We start from the raw sequence: 20,421 nt of genomic DNA, 5'->3' as shown, positions 1-20,421 counted from the left end.
CTCGGAATAAGCTCTGAGCTCCAGAGCCTGTGTCTTCATTTTATAAGTGCTTCATAATTAATGATGTAGTGTTGGCAACTTGTATTCTATTAGGCTGATTCTTTTGCAGAAATCAATAGTCTGACAGAGGAAATCCTTTTGGGAAGAGACTGTTTAATCATATTCATTATCATCATCCTTATTATTGTGATGGATAGCTTTTATTGAATTTTTATGATGTGCAAGGCACTGCATATGAATGACTACATCTCATCTCTCTTCTAGCTTTGAAGAATAGGTTATTAAATACTAGGAGGCACAAGGCATTGACTCTTTACATTAACCTGATCCAGCATCTTACCTCAAATTCCTGGCAGTCTGGCAGAGGACTCAAATATCGCTATACATACATAGTACTAACAAGCAAAGTTTCTACATAAATGCAGATGTGGTTTGAAAAGGATATCGAGTATCTTCACATCCTTCTTCGGGAGTCTGATGACAAATAATTAACTTCTTTTGGTCTCAGTTTCCCCAAAACACAAATGGAATAAAACTGCCTTGAGAGAGCTTTGTGGCGAGATGATCATTATTCCTGTGTCTGAGAGAGAGCACTCGATGGAGTGAGATTCAAGAGAGGCAGGCTCATTTCTGCACCAAGTATCCAGTGAAAATACTCTGACTTGCCCATAGCCTTGACCAATCTTTAAAGAAGTCTTCCTCATATTCTCACTGAAACTAATTAAACAGAACAAAATGTCCACCTCTTAGCTTTTTCACAATACCCAACAGTCATAACTGAGATGCAAGATTGCTTCTCTATGGTGAGGCTATAGACAGATGATGCTGCAGTCCTCTTCATTCAAGAAGGCATGTGTGCCTAAGCCTGAGCAGCACTTCTTCCATCCATCCCAGTGCCTCCCTCCTCCCCTCCCTAAGCTTTGCCACTTCAGCAACCTCAATTTTTATAAAACTGTTACTCAAAATAGATTCCTCCAGAAGCTGCCCCTGCTGTGGACTCCTGCAGAGTGAAAGTCATGGGTTCATGGCAGCTGCTGACCATCAATCCTCAGAAGTCTTTGGATCTGCCCTTCAGATTTGTGAGTATTTGGTGAAAAAATTATATACATATATTCTGGTTTTCCTTAAGCCTATATTTTGTTATTTGTAAGCCTTAGCTAGGAAGTAAAAAGAAATTTAGCCATCATCCTCTTTTCCTGTGTCCCCAAATGCCTGGCACGGGCACAGGAAGCCAAGTCCAATCACTGCTCAGAACACTGACCCAGCTCTCCCTTTGAGTGGCAGGCAAGTCCTTGATGAAAACCAAAGCCAAGGAAGGTCTTATCTCCTCACTTGAAGCACTTCCCCTTTTTCTTCTTCTCCTGTCTAAACAAAGCTTGTTGACGCCATCACTGTACACCTTCCTTGAGCAACCATAGCAATGTCTGTGCTGCCTCTGCCCACAACCTCTATTTCTAGGATTTGCTGGCTCCACCCATAGGGACAAAACACAACTGAATGGCTACATCCTGTAGAGACAGAACTCCCACCCCCAAATACATGCTCATAGTGTTGAGACTTTAAGCCTGAAGAAAAGCTGCCAACTGGAAAGTTCTTGTCTCCAAGTAGCCTGATGTCTGCAAGGAGGGATTACTTGATTGGTTTGGGTGCAAAACTAACACAGAATCAAAATATAACTCTAGGATTCCAGAATGTGAAGAGCTAATAAATTCTCACCAAACAAGACTTCCTAAATTGAGTTTTCTTTATGAGGCACTTCATGAGCACTTCTGTGTTTTTTCTACTGAAACAGTAATGACAACTGTAAATATTAACAAAGTGGGGTGCAGGGTCGAGATGAGGGAAACAAGAGACAACAGTAACCCTGCCTGGTTCCCAAAGAGGACTGCCATGTATGGGATTTCTCGTCACCAACTTCTGCTTGCCAATCCATGCTACTTTTAATGAACTCCAGTTCCAAGAAGGAATGAGCAATCTATACTCTGGTAGAATGAAGTAGTGTTTCATTATGCTAAAACCACACGAGAGTGAATGTTGTTATTAACTCTGACTGTTAAATTGAAGCTCAATTCTGAAGATGGATATAGATTCTGGGTCACTTGTGAACTGTTTTGTTCATACATGAACATATGAGTACTTTCTTGCTGATATCTTATGTTTCTATTGGTTTGTTTTGAGGTATAAGCACAGGATTTTTTCCACTGAGTTTTAAGAATCCAAATACTTCAATTTTAACTCATTTGGCAAGAGGTTTGAATATGAAAAGCAAAAGAAATAGGGAAAACCAAAGACAAGAAGAAAGAATACATCTGAGCACTAAGGCAGCAGCTGTGTATTTGCTGATTGCCTCGCCTTCTATGGGTTAGATGATTTAATGAGAGTAGTAGCTATACAGATAAATTTGTACCTCACCATTTACATGGATGGTCTCCTTTAATTACATTGCTATCTCGGCCATGTTACAGATATGGAACCTAAGTCCCAGGAAAGCATGCTACACGATTTACAACCGGAACAATGAAAACTTCCAACAGGTCTCCCAGTGCAGCTCCTCAGCCTTACGTGGTGATTCCCTCTGTAGGAAAGCCGTAGCCTACGTCTCTGTGATGTGAGCGGGTTTATGAGCTTCACTCAGCTCTGTCCAGACTGGGGTCTTCTCACTAGTGCACTGCAGCATGCCTGCAATGTGGAGATGGGTTTCTGGGCAGTGGGAACATTATGTTGAACAGCCTGTGCTCTTTTGTGAACCCTTGCATAAGCCAGAGCAACTTAGCTAGTCTTTCTGGTTGATTTCAGCAGAATATGGAGTTACTACTCAGCCAGGAACTTAGAGAATACTGATTTGGGGCCAGGGGAGTAGAAAGGAAAGTATGGACTTAGAGACTCTATACTATAGGCCAAAGCATTTATATAACAGAAAGCTCCTCCTGTTCCTTCCAGGTGAACACTTTGTCCTTGCCAACTGCCTGTGGGTTGGGATCCAAGGACCTCCATCTACTGCAAGGACTGCTGACAGCCCTCTGGAGTCATGGCCTCACCCAGATTTCACCTGCGTGAGCAAAAACAGGTATCCATTTCTCTGCACATATCTCCTCATCAGCCCTGCTCCCTTGTTCCATTTAACTGTGACTCATCCAAATCCCACTGCTTTGCAGATGCTATGTTGGGCTTCATCACACCAATGAATGTCATGTCTTCTGTGTATCCACGGGGGAACATGACTGCCAAGGTCAAATGGCTCACAATATGAGAGCTTCAGTTTTGTGGCAGAAACAGTGAACAGAGTATCAAAGAACATGAGAGTCAGGCCTACCAGACAGAGATATACAGCATAAGAATTTACAAGGAGAATAAGGAGAGCATGTTCCCTGATGTGTGGACCAGGAAAACATCCAAAACTGGGCCAGGGAAGAATTTGAAGGAAAGCTGACCTGGGAGAGAATGGCTGGGACTGCCATTGTCATCTGACTATGTTCAGGGCTTGGAAGGGCTACTTCAAACATTTCTCCAAGAAATAGGCTCTAAGGCAAGCACCCAGCATGCCCCATGGTGTGACTTCTGCAATAGGGAGACCATGAGGGCTGGTGCTCAGCTCATGCCTGAGGGTGATGACACTCTCTGTAGACTGATGTTTCACTCCTACCAAGAATGTATTGAACTTTAGAAATGGATCAGGTAGCCAGTGGCAGTTGAGGAAAGCTGCTGTAGAGGTGAGGCCACATACCCAAGAAATACAAGAGCTTCTCCATGAGAGATGTCAGATGACTTCACAGTGGGCCCTGAAAGGGTGGCCTGCTAGGGGCTGCAGAAACACCCAGCATCCTAAGTCGGAGGAAGAAACCCTAAGCAAATACCTGGAAAAGTGGGTCAGAGAGAAGAACACAGCAGGAAGCCCCTAAGATCCTGCCAGAGGACTCACTGGAAAGGACTTTTCCTTAAACACTGTTTGACTCAGAAAGCAGGCATTTTTCCAGCCAGTGAAAGCTGCTGACCATCTCCCCTCTCCTGCCATCAGTCTTGAGGACTGATTAACATGGCAGCAAACAGTGGGTGAGTGCTAGGCGCTGACCCCATTCATTCGGTTGAAGCTGAAGGCTTCCAGAGTGGAGAAAGTCCAACCATAAATGTGAGACAGAACTATTTCATGTTGGTCTAGTGGAGAATTTTGTTATCTCCCTTAGACGGGCCATCCGAAACCTGAATTGAGTCTGTGCATCTGATGAGATTCACTAGACTGTCTCCTGTGGTGAGCAGGAAGGATGTCAGCACTTCCTCCAGAGATGATATTCACTCTGGGCTAATCTAAGTGTGAGGAGGGCTGCTGGTCTCTTTACTACAGAAGCCCTGCTTCTTCCTCACAGTGGTTATAACCAAGAGAACCACACTCACAACCAAGTCCTGGAGACTTCAGAACAATAGGATCCAATAAGTTCCTTCTCCACTCTAGATAAAATCTGTCCTCACAAATGGACCACAGACACATTATCCTGAAAGCAGTTTCCTGATAGCAAAGTTCACGGAACCTGCATGACCAAGTGGAGAGTCCAGGGACACAAAGGATTTGGATGTCTCATGACACCTTCAAGCACTTCACTGGGATCCATGGAATTTGATTTGAGAATACTTTCTCTCCATCTCTCTCACTAGCCTGTGTCATGTCAAAATTCCAGTACTCCTCTGTCATAGACATATAAAATTTAAGTATTCTGAGACAGACTGGACAGATATGCTCTTTCTCCACACCTCACAGTAAGTTACTATATTTCTACAAACTGAGATGGTCCATTTTGATGCTCCAGTGAGTTTTAAGATAGCCATTAATTATTATTTAATATTATCACATTATGACCATATAAATTCAAAGAAATTATTATGTTGAATATATTTTAAGAACACATGGGTTTTCTGTAAAGATGAACCCCAGTATCTCTGAGGGTTCACATGCCACCATCCTGTCATTCTGGCTCAGTACCATTTTAAAACAGCAAAGATCACAGTTTAGAAAACATCAAAAGTCAGACTGTCTTGTATCGATGGTACAGGGAAGGAGAATAGCTTGCTAAGCATTGTACCAAAGTAACAGGGTGTCCTTCAGGCTAAAGACACTCAGTAGGGCACCAAATCATGGAATTTAATTTTCTAAATACTGATACTAGATCATAATTTTTTCTCAAAGAATAGAGGATATATTTTGATTCAGGACTGCAAAATCCTGTCTTATAAAATAGCATCCCAGCCCTTATCCTTAACAACTCATTGTTCATCCACAAAGATGTTTCAGACCACCACCACCAGCTGAGGATCAGAACAAGCAAGAGATAACTTTGAAATCAGAATGTTTCACACCTCGTAACAAGCTACATGACCCTGGACACATTCCTTACCTTCTCTGAGACTATTTTTTCATCTTTAAAAATGGTATAAAAATAGATAACCTGAATATCCACTATGAAGTTTAAGCCATTGCTAAAACAAAATGTGTCAAACACAGTGCCTGGCACACACTGTGTGCTTGGTAGCGTTTTCTGGGATGTAGATGGCTGAAGCTTCCCATGCAGACTCTGATGTTCCAATATAAACAAAATTGGAGAGCTCAGAGAGTGCATGGGATAAGCCACAAGCAGACTCTCCACAAGAGATCTTGATGATTCTGCCTGCTGCCATCCATAGAGAGAGAGTAAGCTGTGGCTGCTATGCCTGAGTAACTGCTGCCTCACCTTTGTGAACCTTGTACCCTGGGAGATAATTGCTCAAGTGACCCCAGTCCCTCCTCACTGTGTGTTCTCTATGGAAAGGGCTGTGAGGAATTCAAAGGTGCTGGGTAGCTAAAGAGCATGACTCATGGAGCTGTAAGTGGGAGAGCCTCCAATCTCTAGTCCTGCAGACCTACCCCAGCCTCTGCCTCCCCTTACTGCCCCTGAACACACACTTGCCACACATACCTATGCAGAATGGATGGGAGACATACGAAGCCAGGTAGAAACTGACAGGTTACGTTGTTTTAACAGTGCCCTGACGCTCTGCCACCCCCTCCAACAACAGACCAGACAGCATCTTAGTCACCCAGCAGTACTCCCCAGCTAAGCTCAGAAAGTCCCCTGTTATCCCCAGTCTCTCCTCCTAGATCAAAAAATAACATCTTATACAAGGTGAGGCAGGTACTTTGTGTTGTTATGGTAAAGCTTTTCAGCATGGAGATATTTATACATGTTTTATATTTGGGAAAAATAAAGGGAAGTTACTTACCATATCTTCAGAAACACGTTTCATAAGCAGTTAATGAAGATAATGCCAGATTGGCAAGAATATGGGACACCCATGACTGCCAAGTCCAGAATGAGCAGATGATAGGCCCAGGAAAGGCCATTTTCTTCCTCATCCAAGTTATTTAAGATATGTGTCATAAAATGAATACTTCTGAAAAGTCAGCAACTCCAAGCTTCTTGGCTAAAAGTTAGCTCTCATAACATCTGGGGGAGTTGACCTGCTGTCCCCTGGAACACAAAGGTATCACTAACTGAAATATGCATCCTTTGACACCTTAGCAACCCAGTCCCAGGAAACACTACTCAGGCTAGAACTTTGTGTCAACATTTATCTTGCACCATGGTTCTGTGGCAAGGCAGTGGGAGACATTTATGTTCATCACAATAGGCAGGGAATTTTTTAAGCCTTAGACTCAGCATCATTGATGTTGTTGATGTTTTCACTATCTGAGAGCCCAAAAAAGAGGATGCCAAGATGTGCCGCTGATTCTGAACACCAGCAACTTGGTATACTCACCAAGACCTTCAAAAAAAATCCCAGTGCAAGGATCACACAACAGTGCTGTTCACTCAGGATCTCTGGAGTGGGAATCCAGGTGTGAGTTTTGAAGTTTCCACACTAGACTCTAGCCATCATCCCAGATGAGAACCGGTGCCTTGCTGGGATCAGGAAGCCATAAGATGAGAGAAATTTGGTCTCTAAACAGAACAAGAAGAGAACCTTCTACTGATAACACGGACACCTCACAGGTAGTACAAGATGAAGAAATTTCCAGTATTTTAAGCAACTGACAGTTTGAAACTTTAGTTTTTAGAGCAGCCAACACTGAGGGGTGGGAATCCAGACATAATGAAACATTTTCTGATTTCTTTACTGGTATGGGTGAAGCCTCAGTGGCTGGAAATTGAAGACACCTTTGTGTCCAGAGCTCCACATGGATAAATTACAAAAGCCACTGGGAGACTGAATCAAACTGCTGGGATAGCAAACAAACAACTGTACTTCCTGTTCCCACAACACAAACACCATGTCAAATGACGTCTCATTCAGAGTCTTGGTTTCTCCATTGTGTTGGTTGAGCTACTATAATAAAGTATTATTAACTAGGTGGCTTATAAAGTTTCAAGAGGTTAAGGTCAAGACATCAGGAAAATTGGTGTCTGAAGAGGGCTCACATTTAATTTGTGAGCAGTGATCTTCCCAGTTTGTCCTCAGGAGAGGCAGGAAAAGCAAGCAGGCTCCTTTGGACAACTCTCCTGAGGGCTTTAACTCCATTCCTACTATCCTCTAAGAAGCCTCACCTTTTGACAGCTGCTGCTTTGGGGATTATGTTCTAGCTTATTTATCTGAGGAGACATAAACATTCATACCTCAGCATCCTTGCAGGAGTGACAAAGGAAGCCCTCCTCCTGAGTGATATGAGAATGTCATTTATAAATGAAGAAATTGTGACTCAGACAAGAAAATCACTCCCCCAAAGCACCGGAAGCCAACGGTCTGCAGAACCCAAGATAAGCAAAGAATTTTCAAGACAGTATTTCTTCAACCATATCCTGATATTCTGTCCTACTTGATAGGACCCATGACAAAAAACAGATTATCTTGCTATAGAAGAGAGCCTCACTGTGACAAGAGATAGTCAAGGTGAAAAACACTAACTGGGCTTTGGGTATACCTCAGTATCATTGTAGTAGAATAAGAACATGGAAGAGGGGAGTCAATATGAACCTTATACCCACCAAGAAAGACAAGTCCATAGCTGATGTAAGGGTCACAGACCAGTCAGAAAGACTTAAATCCCATTTTTGCAGCAACCCCCTCCCCTTGAAGGCAGTGTTGTCTGCTAAACCTGCCTTCCTCCTGACTTGAACCCCAGCCTCCACAACATGATCTGTTTCAGAAATTTCCAATTGATCCCTTCTGTCTTTTCAACAGAAAAGACCTGAGAAAGTATAAGAAGGCATGTTTTAAAAAGAGAAGCCTGGATTCAATGATTCAAAGATGCCTTAAAAGCAGATGTCACAGAATCATAACATTATACAACTTTGATGCACCCTTCCCATCACAGTCTATGTTAAAAGTACCCCCTAGAGTTGTGCTTTGCACACTCTGCATGACCAAACACTTCTAGTCACAGCCCTGCTGTGTCCTCTTTTTTGTAAGAATTCATACTTCACCAGATAAGTGCAAGTTGTTCATGATAGACAGGAATATGCTGACTACAAGAACATCCTAGATGCCAGCATTAAATAAAATTAGGCATCAGCTCAAAATCCCACTCCATTCACTCTAATGCTTGGGAACCCCTTAAATGGAGCAGGCTGAAACTGAGATATGGGTTCACAAGTCTGTTTCCCTTGCCAGACTTTAAGATCCTCAAGATCAGGGATACTGTCTTATCTTGGTGCCTGGCACAGAGACTGACACATAGTAGGTGCTTAATGCCTTTGTTGACAGATGGAGAAATGAGTGGATTCACTTCTTTATGGATTCATAAAGCCCCTCCTCCATAGCATATACAGTTCTAGACCTTGGGTCATGAGTAAAACAGCCAACAAGCCCATCCAGTTCCTTGTGGAGCTCATGTTTTAGAAATTGGAAAAGGAGCATACTGAGTGAAAACAGTGAAGGCTGTAGAAGTGGTGGTGTCAGGCGTAGGCCTATGGTTAACGCTGTTGGAGTGATAACCGCAGGCCAAGACGTATACTCCCATCATCTAGGAGGCAGTGTGCTGCACTGGTTAAGCTCATGACAGCAGAATCATTGTTGAAGTCATACTCAACTCTGCCTCTTGCTGTGATCTTGTGCAAGTTATTCTCTTAGTCCTTGTTTACTCAGCTGCCAAATGGATATGGTACAGTCGTAAGTACTGGGTGATATGATTCCTATAGAGACCACAGACCATTCTTTATATCCACTTAGTACCCATAGGTAAATAGCTACTATCACATACTATGTAGTATGCATATCAGCCCTATGAGATGGGTCTGCTTGGAGAAGTGAAAGAAGCTACTTAAGCTCACACAATTACGAACAGATAAAGCCAGATTGACTCAAACCTACTCAATTCTAAAGTCCATGCTTTCAACTGCTATGACTTGTTCAAGGACCAACATCACAGAGAACCTGAGTATCTCCCCCATAGCCAACCACAGCATCGGTTACCCTTTTAAGGTAAAACATCTCATTCCAAGCTCCTTTAATACAGAACCTACTTGATGAATCAGTACATAGCCAAGTACAAAGTAGTCACAGGGCATGGAATTTGGAGACTACTGATATTATTCGAAGCATTAATTCTGTGGTTTACACTGGTCCAGAGCTCAGAAGCAATGGTTACAAAAAGAAAATGACCATAAAGGTTCAACAGGCTGGGGAACAACATGTTTGTACAGCCTGGAGAAGAAGGAAAAGGAGGTATACACAGTGTACAGGTGGTGAGATGGGACATGGACAGACTCAGGTCACATGTGGCCTTCTAAGAAGTGCTCTTACGGGGTTCCTGAGATTGATTTGTAAGAATGGCAAAGGTGAACTTAACCATGCTCTACACAGAGACCACTCTACCCTGCCTTTCTGATGGCAAAAGAGAAAGTAAAGGTATAAAAGGAGATGTGGCCCAACCCCAAACCTTATCATAGAGAGGACATGGTTGACTCTGAGCCCGAAGCAGATCTGGAGATAAACAATGATTTCACTCCAGCAAAAGGAGATTAAAAGACTCACAACAAGGAGGAGAGCTAAGAGGAAGCAAGGGGGGAAAGGGAAACCCTTCACCACCCTAAACCAGTTGCGAGCTGAATAAGAAAACAGCTGAAGGTGTCCCTACCTCTGTGGACGTCTTTACTGTGCAGTATTATAAGGTCTTTTCCAGGATCTAGATGGAAAACTCTACCCATAAATTAGTTCATGTCACCACCACCAACAATGATAGGGCTCTCTCTGTTCTCAGGTTACCCACCCATATCAAAAACAGCAATCACTGTATTTCCCACAGACTGGCATGTGAACATGTTCGAGGCCCAGGAAGCTGAGAAGGGAGGGTAGAATTGTTGAGGGAGAGAAGAAAGGGGGAATCCCTGAAGCCTACTGCCAAGGTATATAAAATGTTGTCAAAATTGACTTCTTACCTTTGAAGTCTCAGAAATTCTTCTTCGACCTTAATTCTTTTAGAGATGCAGAACTAAGTTAGAAAGGTCCAAACAACAAATTCCAGGTTTGGAGTTATTTTCCAGTCTTGCTCCAAGTAAAAATTCACTTTAGTGTTAATTAATATTACTGTCCAATATATCAGCAATGCTAAAAGCCTCTGTTCCATAGCTACCCTGGAACAGCCAGTCAAAAAAGGTTGGCGATGTCATTGAGTGTACAGTAGTGGGGGGAGTGGGCAGCAGATAAATGGATGCAGATAGATAAACAATTGGATAAGTAGATGGATGGTATATTTCTATAGTATAAAGCAAAATGCACTCTTTGTTTTCAGAGGATAGTATTTTTAAACAGAGGTCATTAGGAATTAGTATTTAGCATCATAAATACTTTTGATGTGACTATTTATCCATCTGCCAACTCTATAGAAGAATTGGTTTCCCATCAAATCACATCTTCCAGTCATTCTCTCTCCACACTATCTTCCTCAGATGCTACTTTTCTCTACATAGCAAAAATCACGCAGTAGAAGATGTCAGCATTTCACCCCAGTGCTGACCTCTGCTCTGACCTCATCTACTCTGTAGCTCTCTATCATGTGTGTTCGTCTGAATGCCAAGTACAACTTTAATCTCAATCTGCGTGCATGAGTGCTGACACCTCCCTTCTCCCCCTCAATCTGCCTCGTCTAAAGACTTAGTATCTCCATTCTCCAAAGTTTTAATGGTAAACAAGAAATAAGGTTTTAGTATGTTCTTCCCTCCAGAATAAATAAGTCACTGTATGACCTTATCTCACGGTTACCTTTACAAAGCTCCCAGTTCTGATTTCTGCTCTTTGCAATCACACCCACACATATAATTATTCATTAATGCTACTTCACTTGTGAAGACCTCGACATGCTCAGGCCTGAGCACTACACCAGGGATTCCAAGATGGAGAAAACATACTTGCTGACCTGGAGAATCTCCAAATCTTCATGCATCAATGGGATTTGTTTCTGTCTCAAATTTTCTACAGATCCTCATTGTCTGAGACCTAGTGTCTTTGCCAGTACCGTTTCTGTTGTTAGCTCCAGAGGCTGGTTTTGGTGCAAATTCAATTCTGTGCTTACAGAATAATTATTGTGAGTTAAAACCAAGCATACTGGAACCAAGGTCCCTGGCCTATACCTTCTGCTCAGAGTTATGATGTTGAGACTTCAGATGCTGACTTGAGGCTCAAAGAAATAGCAGAACTGAGTAGAATTTAAATATTGGTGATAAATCAGGAAGTCACCTGGAGGCTAGGACTGCTGATGCTGAAAAAGCATAAAAATTATAGTAACTAATAATAGTGCAAATATTCTTCTAGACTATAAGACTAGGAGACATGAACCCCAGCTTAAAAGTTCCAGAATTTCTAAACTACAATGACGTAGATCCTAAAAACATCCAGTGTTCCTTATAATCCATGTTACCTCTCTCTCTCTCTCTCTCTCTCTCTCTCTCTCTCTCTCTCTCTCTCGGGGAACCTAAAGGAAAGTGCTCAGTAAAGATGTGTAAATAAATGGGAAAGGATAGAAGTGTACAGGAAACAGAAGAGGAATCAAAGAGAAAGTCAGGAATGAACACTGGGCTGATATCATGTAAAGACAGAGACTTGACATGGAGCTTGCAGGACAGTGAAACAGGAGAAGAACCCCCTCCCCATCATTCTTAAACTCAAATTCAAGAAACCTTACATTTAAGGAGTATAAGGGGAGGAAAAAACTAAAAGAGCTATTACAGAGAGTGTGAAGCTTGATGACAATGCCTTGGCCTGCACATTCTGAACCTTTAGCTGAGTCCTTCTATAGGACATGACTCACAGGGAAAACTCTGTATGCTCTTCCCAAAAAGAGACAGAAACCACACCCATGTAGGGTTCATCTTGGTTGATTTCCATCACGGTAACCTAGAGTGTCAAGACTCACTGATATGGATGCCAATGAAGAAGGGTGGGGGCCCATCTTCTATTGCTACCTGGAGCTCCAAGCATAATCAACTTTCCTTTTCTTCTCCTTTTCCTACACCTGTCTTCCAAAAAGTGATAAATCTTAGAGATCAGATGGCATTCAGTTTTCTCTAAAATTCAAGTATAACCCAAAGGTTCATAGTCATTGACTCTGAGCTTTGGAGGAAAATTTGGGCAGGACTACATACCCCATGCTTGATCCAATTCCCAGGTTTCTGAGGAGAGACTTTGTAATTGCAGAATTGTTTTAAGGATTAGCAAAGATGTTAGTATTGCTTCTTCATCCCTTTTCTTTTATACTTAATTTGTTTTTTTAAACAACTAGTCTCTCAGATGGAGACTAGAAATCTCCTCCTTAATTTTGACCACCATGTCAAATTTGAACCATCTTTGTCCATTGGCATTGAAGGAGACAGGTATGAATTGACACTAGGTTCCCAGATTCAATTCTCAAAGACTATTGTCGAGAGGAAAAAAACAGAGAGAGGAAGGTGTCCAGGATCAGTGATACTTATTGAGATGATAATAGATCTGGCCATGGATATTTCATAGTTAGCAGCCTTTGTTTTTCTAAGATTTATTTTAAACTATGTTAATTACTAGGTGTCTGTATATGTAAATGAGCACAAGTGTCCTCAGAGACCACAAGTGTTGAGTCCCCTGGAGAGTTACTGAAGGTTATGAGCCTTACAACATTGGTGCTGAGAACCAAACTCAGGTCTTCTGGAAGAACAATATGCATCCTAACCACTGAGTCATCTCTACAGTGGTTACTGAGTGAGTCATCTCATAGTGGACTTTTTATAGATCTGTTCTAGCAGCTAGAAGATAACTCTGCCCTCAAGCTAAGCCTGCTGTCCTCCTCCCAAGAAGCTGAATTCTGGCCTGCAGTCTGCCTCTGACCAGTCAGATACTCATGTGCAGCTTACTTATTCTCGTAGAGTGTGTAAAAGTGGGCAGTAAATATGTCTGGCCCACCACAGAGCAGACATAAAGATCACAACAGATTTAAATGCTAAAAATGCTTTACAAGCAGAAGACCTTATTAATGTTACTTTTATTTGCTTGGCATAAAGAAGAAATGCAAATAACATGGTGGGAGTGGAGGGGACAAACTTCCAGAGCTGCCTGCCCTTATAGAAAAGAAGGAAGAGAGGAAGGAAAGAGAGAGGGAGGGAGGGCATGCAAATTCCATGACACAAGCTGACAAACTGCTCTTCTATGGGCCTGGAAGAGCTGGGGGGATCAGAGAAAATTCATGTATTTACAAGCTAAGCAAAGAGAAAAATGCCACCATAAATCGGAGAGGGAGAGATAATATAATAAAACAATACAAAGTGTCCTATAAGCACAGAAACAATAACAACGCTAAAACAGAAATAGCTTATTAAGTTAAAACTGCAGTAAATCTGTCAGAGCAGCCCATAGAAACTCTCGTCTCATGATAAAAAGCTTTTACCCGCTTATTGTCTTATACTTTCATTAAAATACAGTTTTATAAGCTAAATTATCACTACTTCTTGCTCAATTCCCAGAATGAAATTTAGTTAAACTCTTAATTTGGTAGATCTTTTGTAAGTGACACATCTTTAATGGACAGCTCCCAAAGGCTGACTTGACTTGGGAATGAAGCACTGGGAATCAAGGCAGAGAAGTGCTGAGCCAACTGTTTGGGATTGATACACTGTCCAGATGTGACTAGACAGTGGGGATTTTTACCAGACACCCAGGGAACAAGGAAGTGGGAAATCTCCTCCAACAAAGGGGGTTTGGACCTCAGGGGAAGACGACATGCAAGTCACCCAGCTCTGTTCTCTTTTTAGCAAGCGGGGCCTATAATCCTTGTAAGCTCCAAGCCCTCTCAGCGTTATGTGTGCCAAGCAATGGGTAACCAGCGTTTTAACATGTTCTTACTAGTAAAGCCTTGGATCGTAGTCACTTACATACCCCATCCTTGAATTTACTTCTTCTCAATGCTCTTTGTCCATACGGGTTGCTTTCTTTGTTAATTTCCATGCTTATCCCACTATCATATTCTGACATTCTCCCACCAAGCTTCTTTTCAGCTGCCAACATCTCTGGCAGTACAACCTCAGTAGCCTACCCTGAGCTCTGTTGCCAGAAAGAGATGCAGCTTTTCTGTGTTACCCCAGTCTAATGGGCAGAGCCAGACTTTAGTACCTTCACAACAGTAAGCAGTGACAGCGGAGTAGGCAGGGAGTAAGGGGACTGTGAGACATTTCAGTGATGTATGCTCTCCCAAGACCTTAAGATGTGGAGAAATAACCATGGTAAGATAAAATAAAATAGCATGCTCCCATTAAAATGACCTAGGAACCTATATGGCATGATTGTCTAGATTTTTCTCTGGCATGTTGTGGACAAATGTCTCAGGGAAGCCTTCTTGTTTTTAATACCAGTACATATCCAGTTTTATGAGGCAAATTATTTCTAGTACTTGAGAACTGCCAAGGATGACTGTAAGTATTTGACATAGATAGTTATTTTTATACTCCTTTGCCCCGCACACGACAGCCACCAACCTCTCTTTCATCTATCCATACACCAGTCCCACTCCCTCTCCTCTCAGATTCTCCTTCCCATCACACAAAGCCCCACTCTCCTCAGACCTGACTCACCACTGCGAGCCTGCAATGACATTGCCCATGAAGCAACTTCCTATCCCTCATAGCCCTGATCAAATCTCACCTACTGTATGCAGATTCCCTTAGAAGTCCATGTTCAACATGACCTCTCTCATTCCTGATATCACAGAATGCTGTGTGCTTCTTTGTACCATCATTGCATTTAGTGTTGTCCACTTAGTACAAATGGGGCAATTACTAAAGAAGAAAGCAACTGGTATGAACACTGTGTTTTCTATACCCACAGAAGGGTAGTTGCATTGACACTACCTTCTTTCCAAAAACCAAGTTCATCTTTATGAGCATACACAAACACACACACACACTTTCATACCCAGAGACTCAGAGAGGAATGAATATGTGTTTCAGACCCATGGAGAGGATTGGATGAGTGCTGTGGTGGGAGAAGAGGAGGTTACCAGACTAGAGGATAGTTGAAGTTTCTTTTAGATAGACATTGAGGTTCCATGTCTGTGCCCTTACTTGGAGGCAGTGTCGTGACAGGATGAGAAAGAAGATTTTCGGGGTGGGAGAGGAGGCAGGGTTAGAGAGTAGTCTGCGATCACTGGAAAAAACAGATGGGAATGTCCATGACTTCCCGGGGGCATCAGGACTGAGAGATACAGGGACAAGTTCACACAGCCACTGTGCATGCAAAGGGCAAACGCACAGATTGGAATGACAGGACCACAATCTGTTCCTTCCTAGTATGGGGTGCAGTGGAGGTGCAGGATATTTTATGTTCTGATAGAGCCAGGGAAGGAACTCCAAGAATGGCTGAGCTTTCAACCCTCACCCAACAGGCAATGCTGACTTAGGAAGGACTGTGACCTGACTCACATTACCACAAAACACCCTGTGCACTGGATGCATGGATGTCTCCCTCTTCCCTCACCCTACCTACCTTCCATATCCACCTCACTCTGAGTCTTCCTCATCTAAGTTATCAAAGGGTCACTGAGCACAGAATAATGGAAATGACTCCATTTCCTGGCAGTCTGTAAGCTACCTCCATAAAAGGCAAGTGTGGAGGTCATCTTTCCATAAATTCCCAATTCTGCTGGAAAAGCAGACAAAGGCAGCTGGGGAGCCAGGCGGCCACTTTGTTTTTGCAACTCTTTCCATTGCAGTGCCCTTTATATATGCAGCCCAAGTGGAATGCATCATAAAAGGTGACATTTTATCACAGCAGTTTGTAAATTTTACATAAGCGAGCTGCCTGTAAATCACCCAGCTTATTCCCAAGCTGACTTTATTACAGCAAATCCAGTCATGGATAAACTGTGTGCCAGTTTACTTGAAATTTATCTTTTTTATTCAAGCTGAACTGAGTCCTTTTAATATTCTTCTCTCTTATAATGATAAGGTATAATGATAACCCTATTTTCTATTCAGACAGCTTTAAGGACTCTCATTTCTCTCAAAATGCAGTTCCTATTTGGGGCCTCTTTGCTCCCGAAGTCACTTAGAATTTGTTTCTTGTGTCAAAAATATGGGCACCTTCCCACTCCAACTCATTTAACTTCTTAGAACTTAGGGTTACTCTCACTCCTCATTGTCCTACTGTTCTCTGATTTCTGGGTACCATTTCCCTCCCACTTCAGCTATAGAGAGACCTCCTTCCCTGCATCACATGGACCTCCAGAGTCTCTTCTGACAAAGAAGCCATACCCTTCTGCTCACCCACCCAACATCTACACTATTGAAGTCTAGAAGTACAACTTGTCCAAGCTGATATGTGCTGCAGCTGAAAATGTACTGCAGACCATATGGGCACAAGAGATGGCTCGGTGTGGAAAGCACTTACTGTTCACACAGGCTAACCTGTATTCAGGTTCCCCAGATGCCACATAAACGCCAGGCACAGTGTGGCATAATTCCAAGTTCAATGATAAATCCTGTCTCAAAACAAATACAAAAATCAGGTGGAGAGCAATACCCCAGCACTGTTGGCAGAGACAGGAAAACCCAAGGAGCTTGCTGGCTAGTCACTCAAGCTCGAGATTCAGTGAGAGGCTCAGCCTCAAGAGATAAGGTAGAGAGAGATAGAGCAAGACACCAGATGCTGGCCTCTACCTCTGCTTGTACACACAAACAGACAAATGCACATATACATATACACATATAACACATACCATACACACACACACACTCAGAGTAAGATATATATTCTAGATCTCAAAGGTTTAGTGAAAAGATCTCATTACTAATCTTTACGTTATAATAATACATGACTGATTATATGTTAAAATGGTAATATTTTGAATGTACTAGAAGTAAAACGTAGTAAAAAATAACAGAAAAAGCATCTTTTACTCTTGAGTGTCACCACTAGAAAACTTAAGACAGCTCTGTGACTTGCATTCCATCTTCTGGGTTGTGCTGCTCTCGGCATGGGCTCCTATATCCTTCCTAAGCAAAGAGACATCTCTCCAAGAAAGTGACCCTGGCCTTGAATTTGTACATCTCCTCTGATGGTGTCTACTTCCTTCAAAGCTGATAGAGGTCTAACAATGAGAAGGTATCTATTAATCTTGTCAGCTCATACCCAGAAGTTTCTCTGTATAGACTGAAGGAAATGGAAGTACCTGATAATGATGTAACAGTTCTTCCAAGTGCCCTTAGCAGGTCTTGGTGTACTCAGAGAAATGATGATTGAACAGACATTGTAGCAGACAACTCACAGGTCATGATGTAACAAGGCCAGGATCTAACAGTAAGGAATATGGCTGAATACTATATTATAAGCTTGAAATAAGACTCATCCCCCTAATTATACTGGCACCATGTGAAGCCAGATGCTACCACAAAGGAGTGTGTATTTGTGCTGTCTGAAATCATGTTATACCAAGAGAACTCAACCCAAGGGAGCGGGTGCACATTAGGACAAAAAAGCGATAGTAGATTCTAACTGGGTTCCCATACATTGCTACAAATCAACTTCTTGTCTAATATTACATCTCTCATCTCCCTCCTGTAGACCACTGTGTAGTCATCTGCCTGAATATCCACAGATAGATCACATCCTAGCCTCGCTGTAAACCCTGTGGGCACAGGACAGTGTGATTTTCCCATCTCCCACCACTGTCTCATATTCCTCAGTAAACTCAATGCAGTTGTTCTGTTAGGCTCCTGGTTTAGGATTACGAACAGCTTGTGCATGTCCTGCAGCCATCTCCACTCCATTCATCTGAGCCCTCCATCCATACTAGGCAATTAGCTACTCCAGAGAGCCCCCATCTCCATCATCCCCTCACATCTTGTTTCTAAGCAATGACAGTATTATTGGAAATCACTGTCAAATGTCATGTTTTAGAAGATCTCCACAGATAAGCCGGTCAACTATAGAAGCTAGATCTCATGAACACTGGCAAAATTCAGGGAGTGTGAGTTCCATGAAATGAAGCCAATTAGAACTTACTACCTGAAAGCGCTGGTAGAGTTGGGGATAAGTAAACTCCTGCTGTGAAGGATTGTCCCAACTTTGAGTGGAAGACACTGTTTGTTCACCAGAGGAGGGAATGAGCAAGGACTCTGTCTTAGTTATTGTTTCTATTGTGACCAAATGCCAAAACCAAAAAGCAAGTTATAGAGGAAAGGAAAATTTGCCTTACATTTCCATATTGATATTCATCATAGAACCCAGGGCCACAAGCCTGGGGGTGAAATCACCCATAGAGGGCAGGGCCCTCCCCTATCAATCACTAATTAAGAAAACGACCTATATCTGGATCTTATGGAGGCATTTTCTTAATTGATGTTTCCTCTTTTAAAATGACTCTAGCTTGTGTCTAGTTGACATCCCACCCTTTCCTAGCACACTGCAACTCAATCCAAATATCATCTCAGAGGGTCATGATGAAGTGTGACTGACGGCACTACAAATTTTCTCTGGGACCAGAACAGGGCCTTATCTGGAAATGATATGATGCTACTGGATTATCTAAGCCCATCTCTCATTTTCTGGCTGTAAAACCAGAGCCTTGGAAGGGAAGAAGATATATTCAAGAACCCAAGGATGAAGTGATAAGATCCAGCTGTGGCTGCCAGCCTAAGGTCAAAGAATTATCTATGTTACTACAAACAAGCATGCCTTTCTGAATACACACTCTATGAAGCTGTGTTCCCACAGCCCTTGGATCTCTGGGTAAAGCTGATGGGTCATATTTTGAGGCCCCCAAGTACCGACCTGTGACCGAGCTGAGGGTCCTCGTCACCATACTGCTTTCCCTCTGGGCCCTTTATGGTGTCGATGGCCCTGATGGGGAAATCTCACATGTGGGAAACAGAATATCAGATGTCTCTGTTCTATGTGTCACCAATGGACCCCACCCAGGAGACCACAGGATAGTTCTAGGGAAGACTTGGGAAAGGGTTTGGAAGTGACAGCTTGGGGTGAGCTAGGGAAACGTGTCACATGGATCCAACTCCAGGAGGCTTCATTTTTCTGATATTCACTGGCTGATTATTTGTATATGCTATATTGTTAAAGGCTAAACACCTCAATCAGGAGAGCAATAAATAAATTCTGAAATAGGCTTTAAGAGCTATTAGGTTGTGGAAATTAAAGAGGATTTAGGGCCTGGGAAACTCAGAAAATTGGAGAGTGTGTGAAAATAACTGTTCAGTTTCCAGCGTGATGCTGAGTGAGGTATGGACCTCTACAAGGCATGGAGCACATGCAGTTAGCCATAACCATAGCCCTGGATAGCCTCTTTATGGACCATCACAACTGAGAGTAGCACTGGCTTACTCAGGGCCTGTGACCCAGTGTTATCCCTATTTCTAGCCACTGAGTCCACAACGCCAGCTTAGATAAACATTTGGAACAAAGGGAAATAAGAGTAAATCCCAACTCCACTCTTTATTTCAGGAAGGGGCTGGTCCTTTCTAAAATCTGCTGTCTTGTTTGCAAAAGAAAAACTCCTACCTCTGAGATAAAAATTAAAGACAGTAATGTGGTCAGGGGTTATAATTCCCTTCCTAGACTCCTTGGGAAACAGCTTTTGAAGAGGTTTACATATGTGTGTGCACACATTTTGTCTAGACCTCATCTTCTAGGCCTTGATACTCAGTGTCCAAGCACAAGATTAGAGATATAACACTGGGCAAATGAACAAACAGTGAAGATGAATGCCAAGCCAAGGAACCTGAATTCTATTCTGCGAGCCTCACATAGTAAAGGCAGAGCAATAAGGAGAATCTCTTCTAGGAAAGAGCAGAATGCATCTCAGAACAACAAGGAATATTTGCTCTCTCCATGTCTATCTGTGTGTGTCTCTCTCTCCTTTTGTCCCTCTCTCTGCTCTCTCCCTCTGCTTTCTCCTGTCTCTGTCTCTCTGTGTTTTTCTGTCTCTCTGTCTCT

This window comes from Grammomys surdaster, unplaced genomic scaffold (genome assembly GCF_004785775.1).
Source record: "Grammomys surdaster isolate TR1022 unplaced genomic scaffold, NIH_TR_1.0 149, whole genome shotgun sequence".
Classification (NCBI taxonomy): domain Eukaryota; kingdom Metazoa; phylum Chordata; class Mammalia; order Rodentia; family Muridae; genus Grammomys; species Grammomys surdaster.
Note: the sequence above shows the minus strand (reverse complement) of the source record.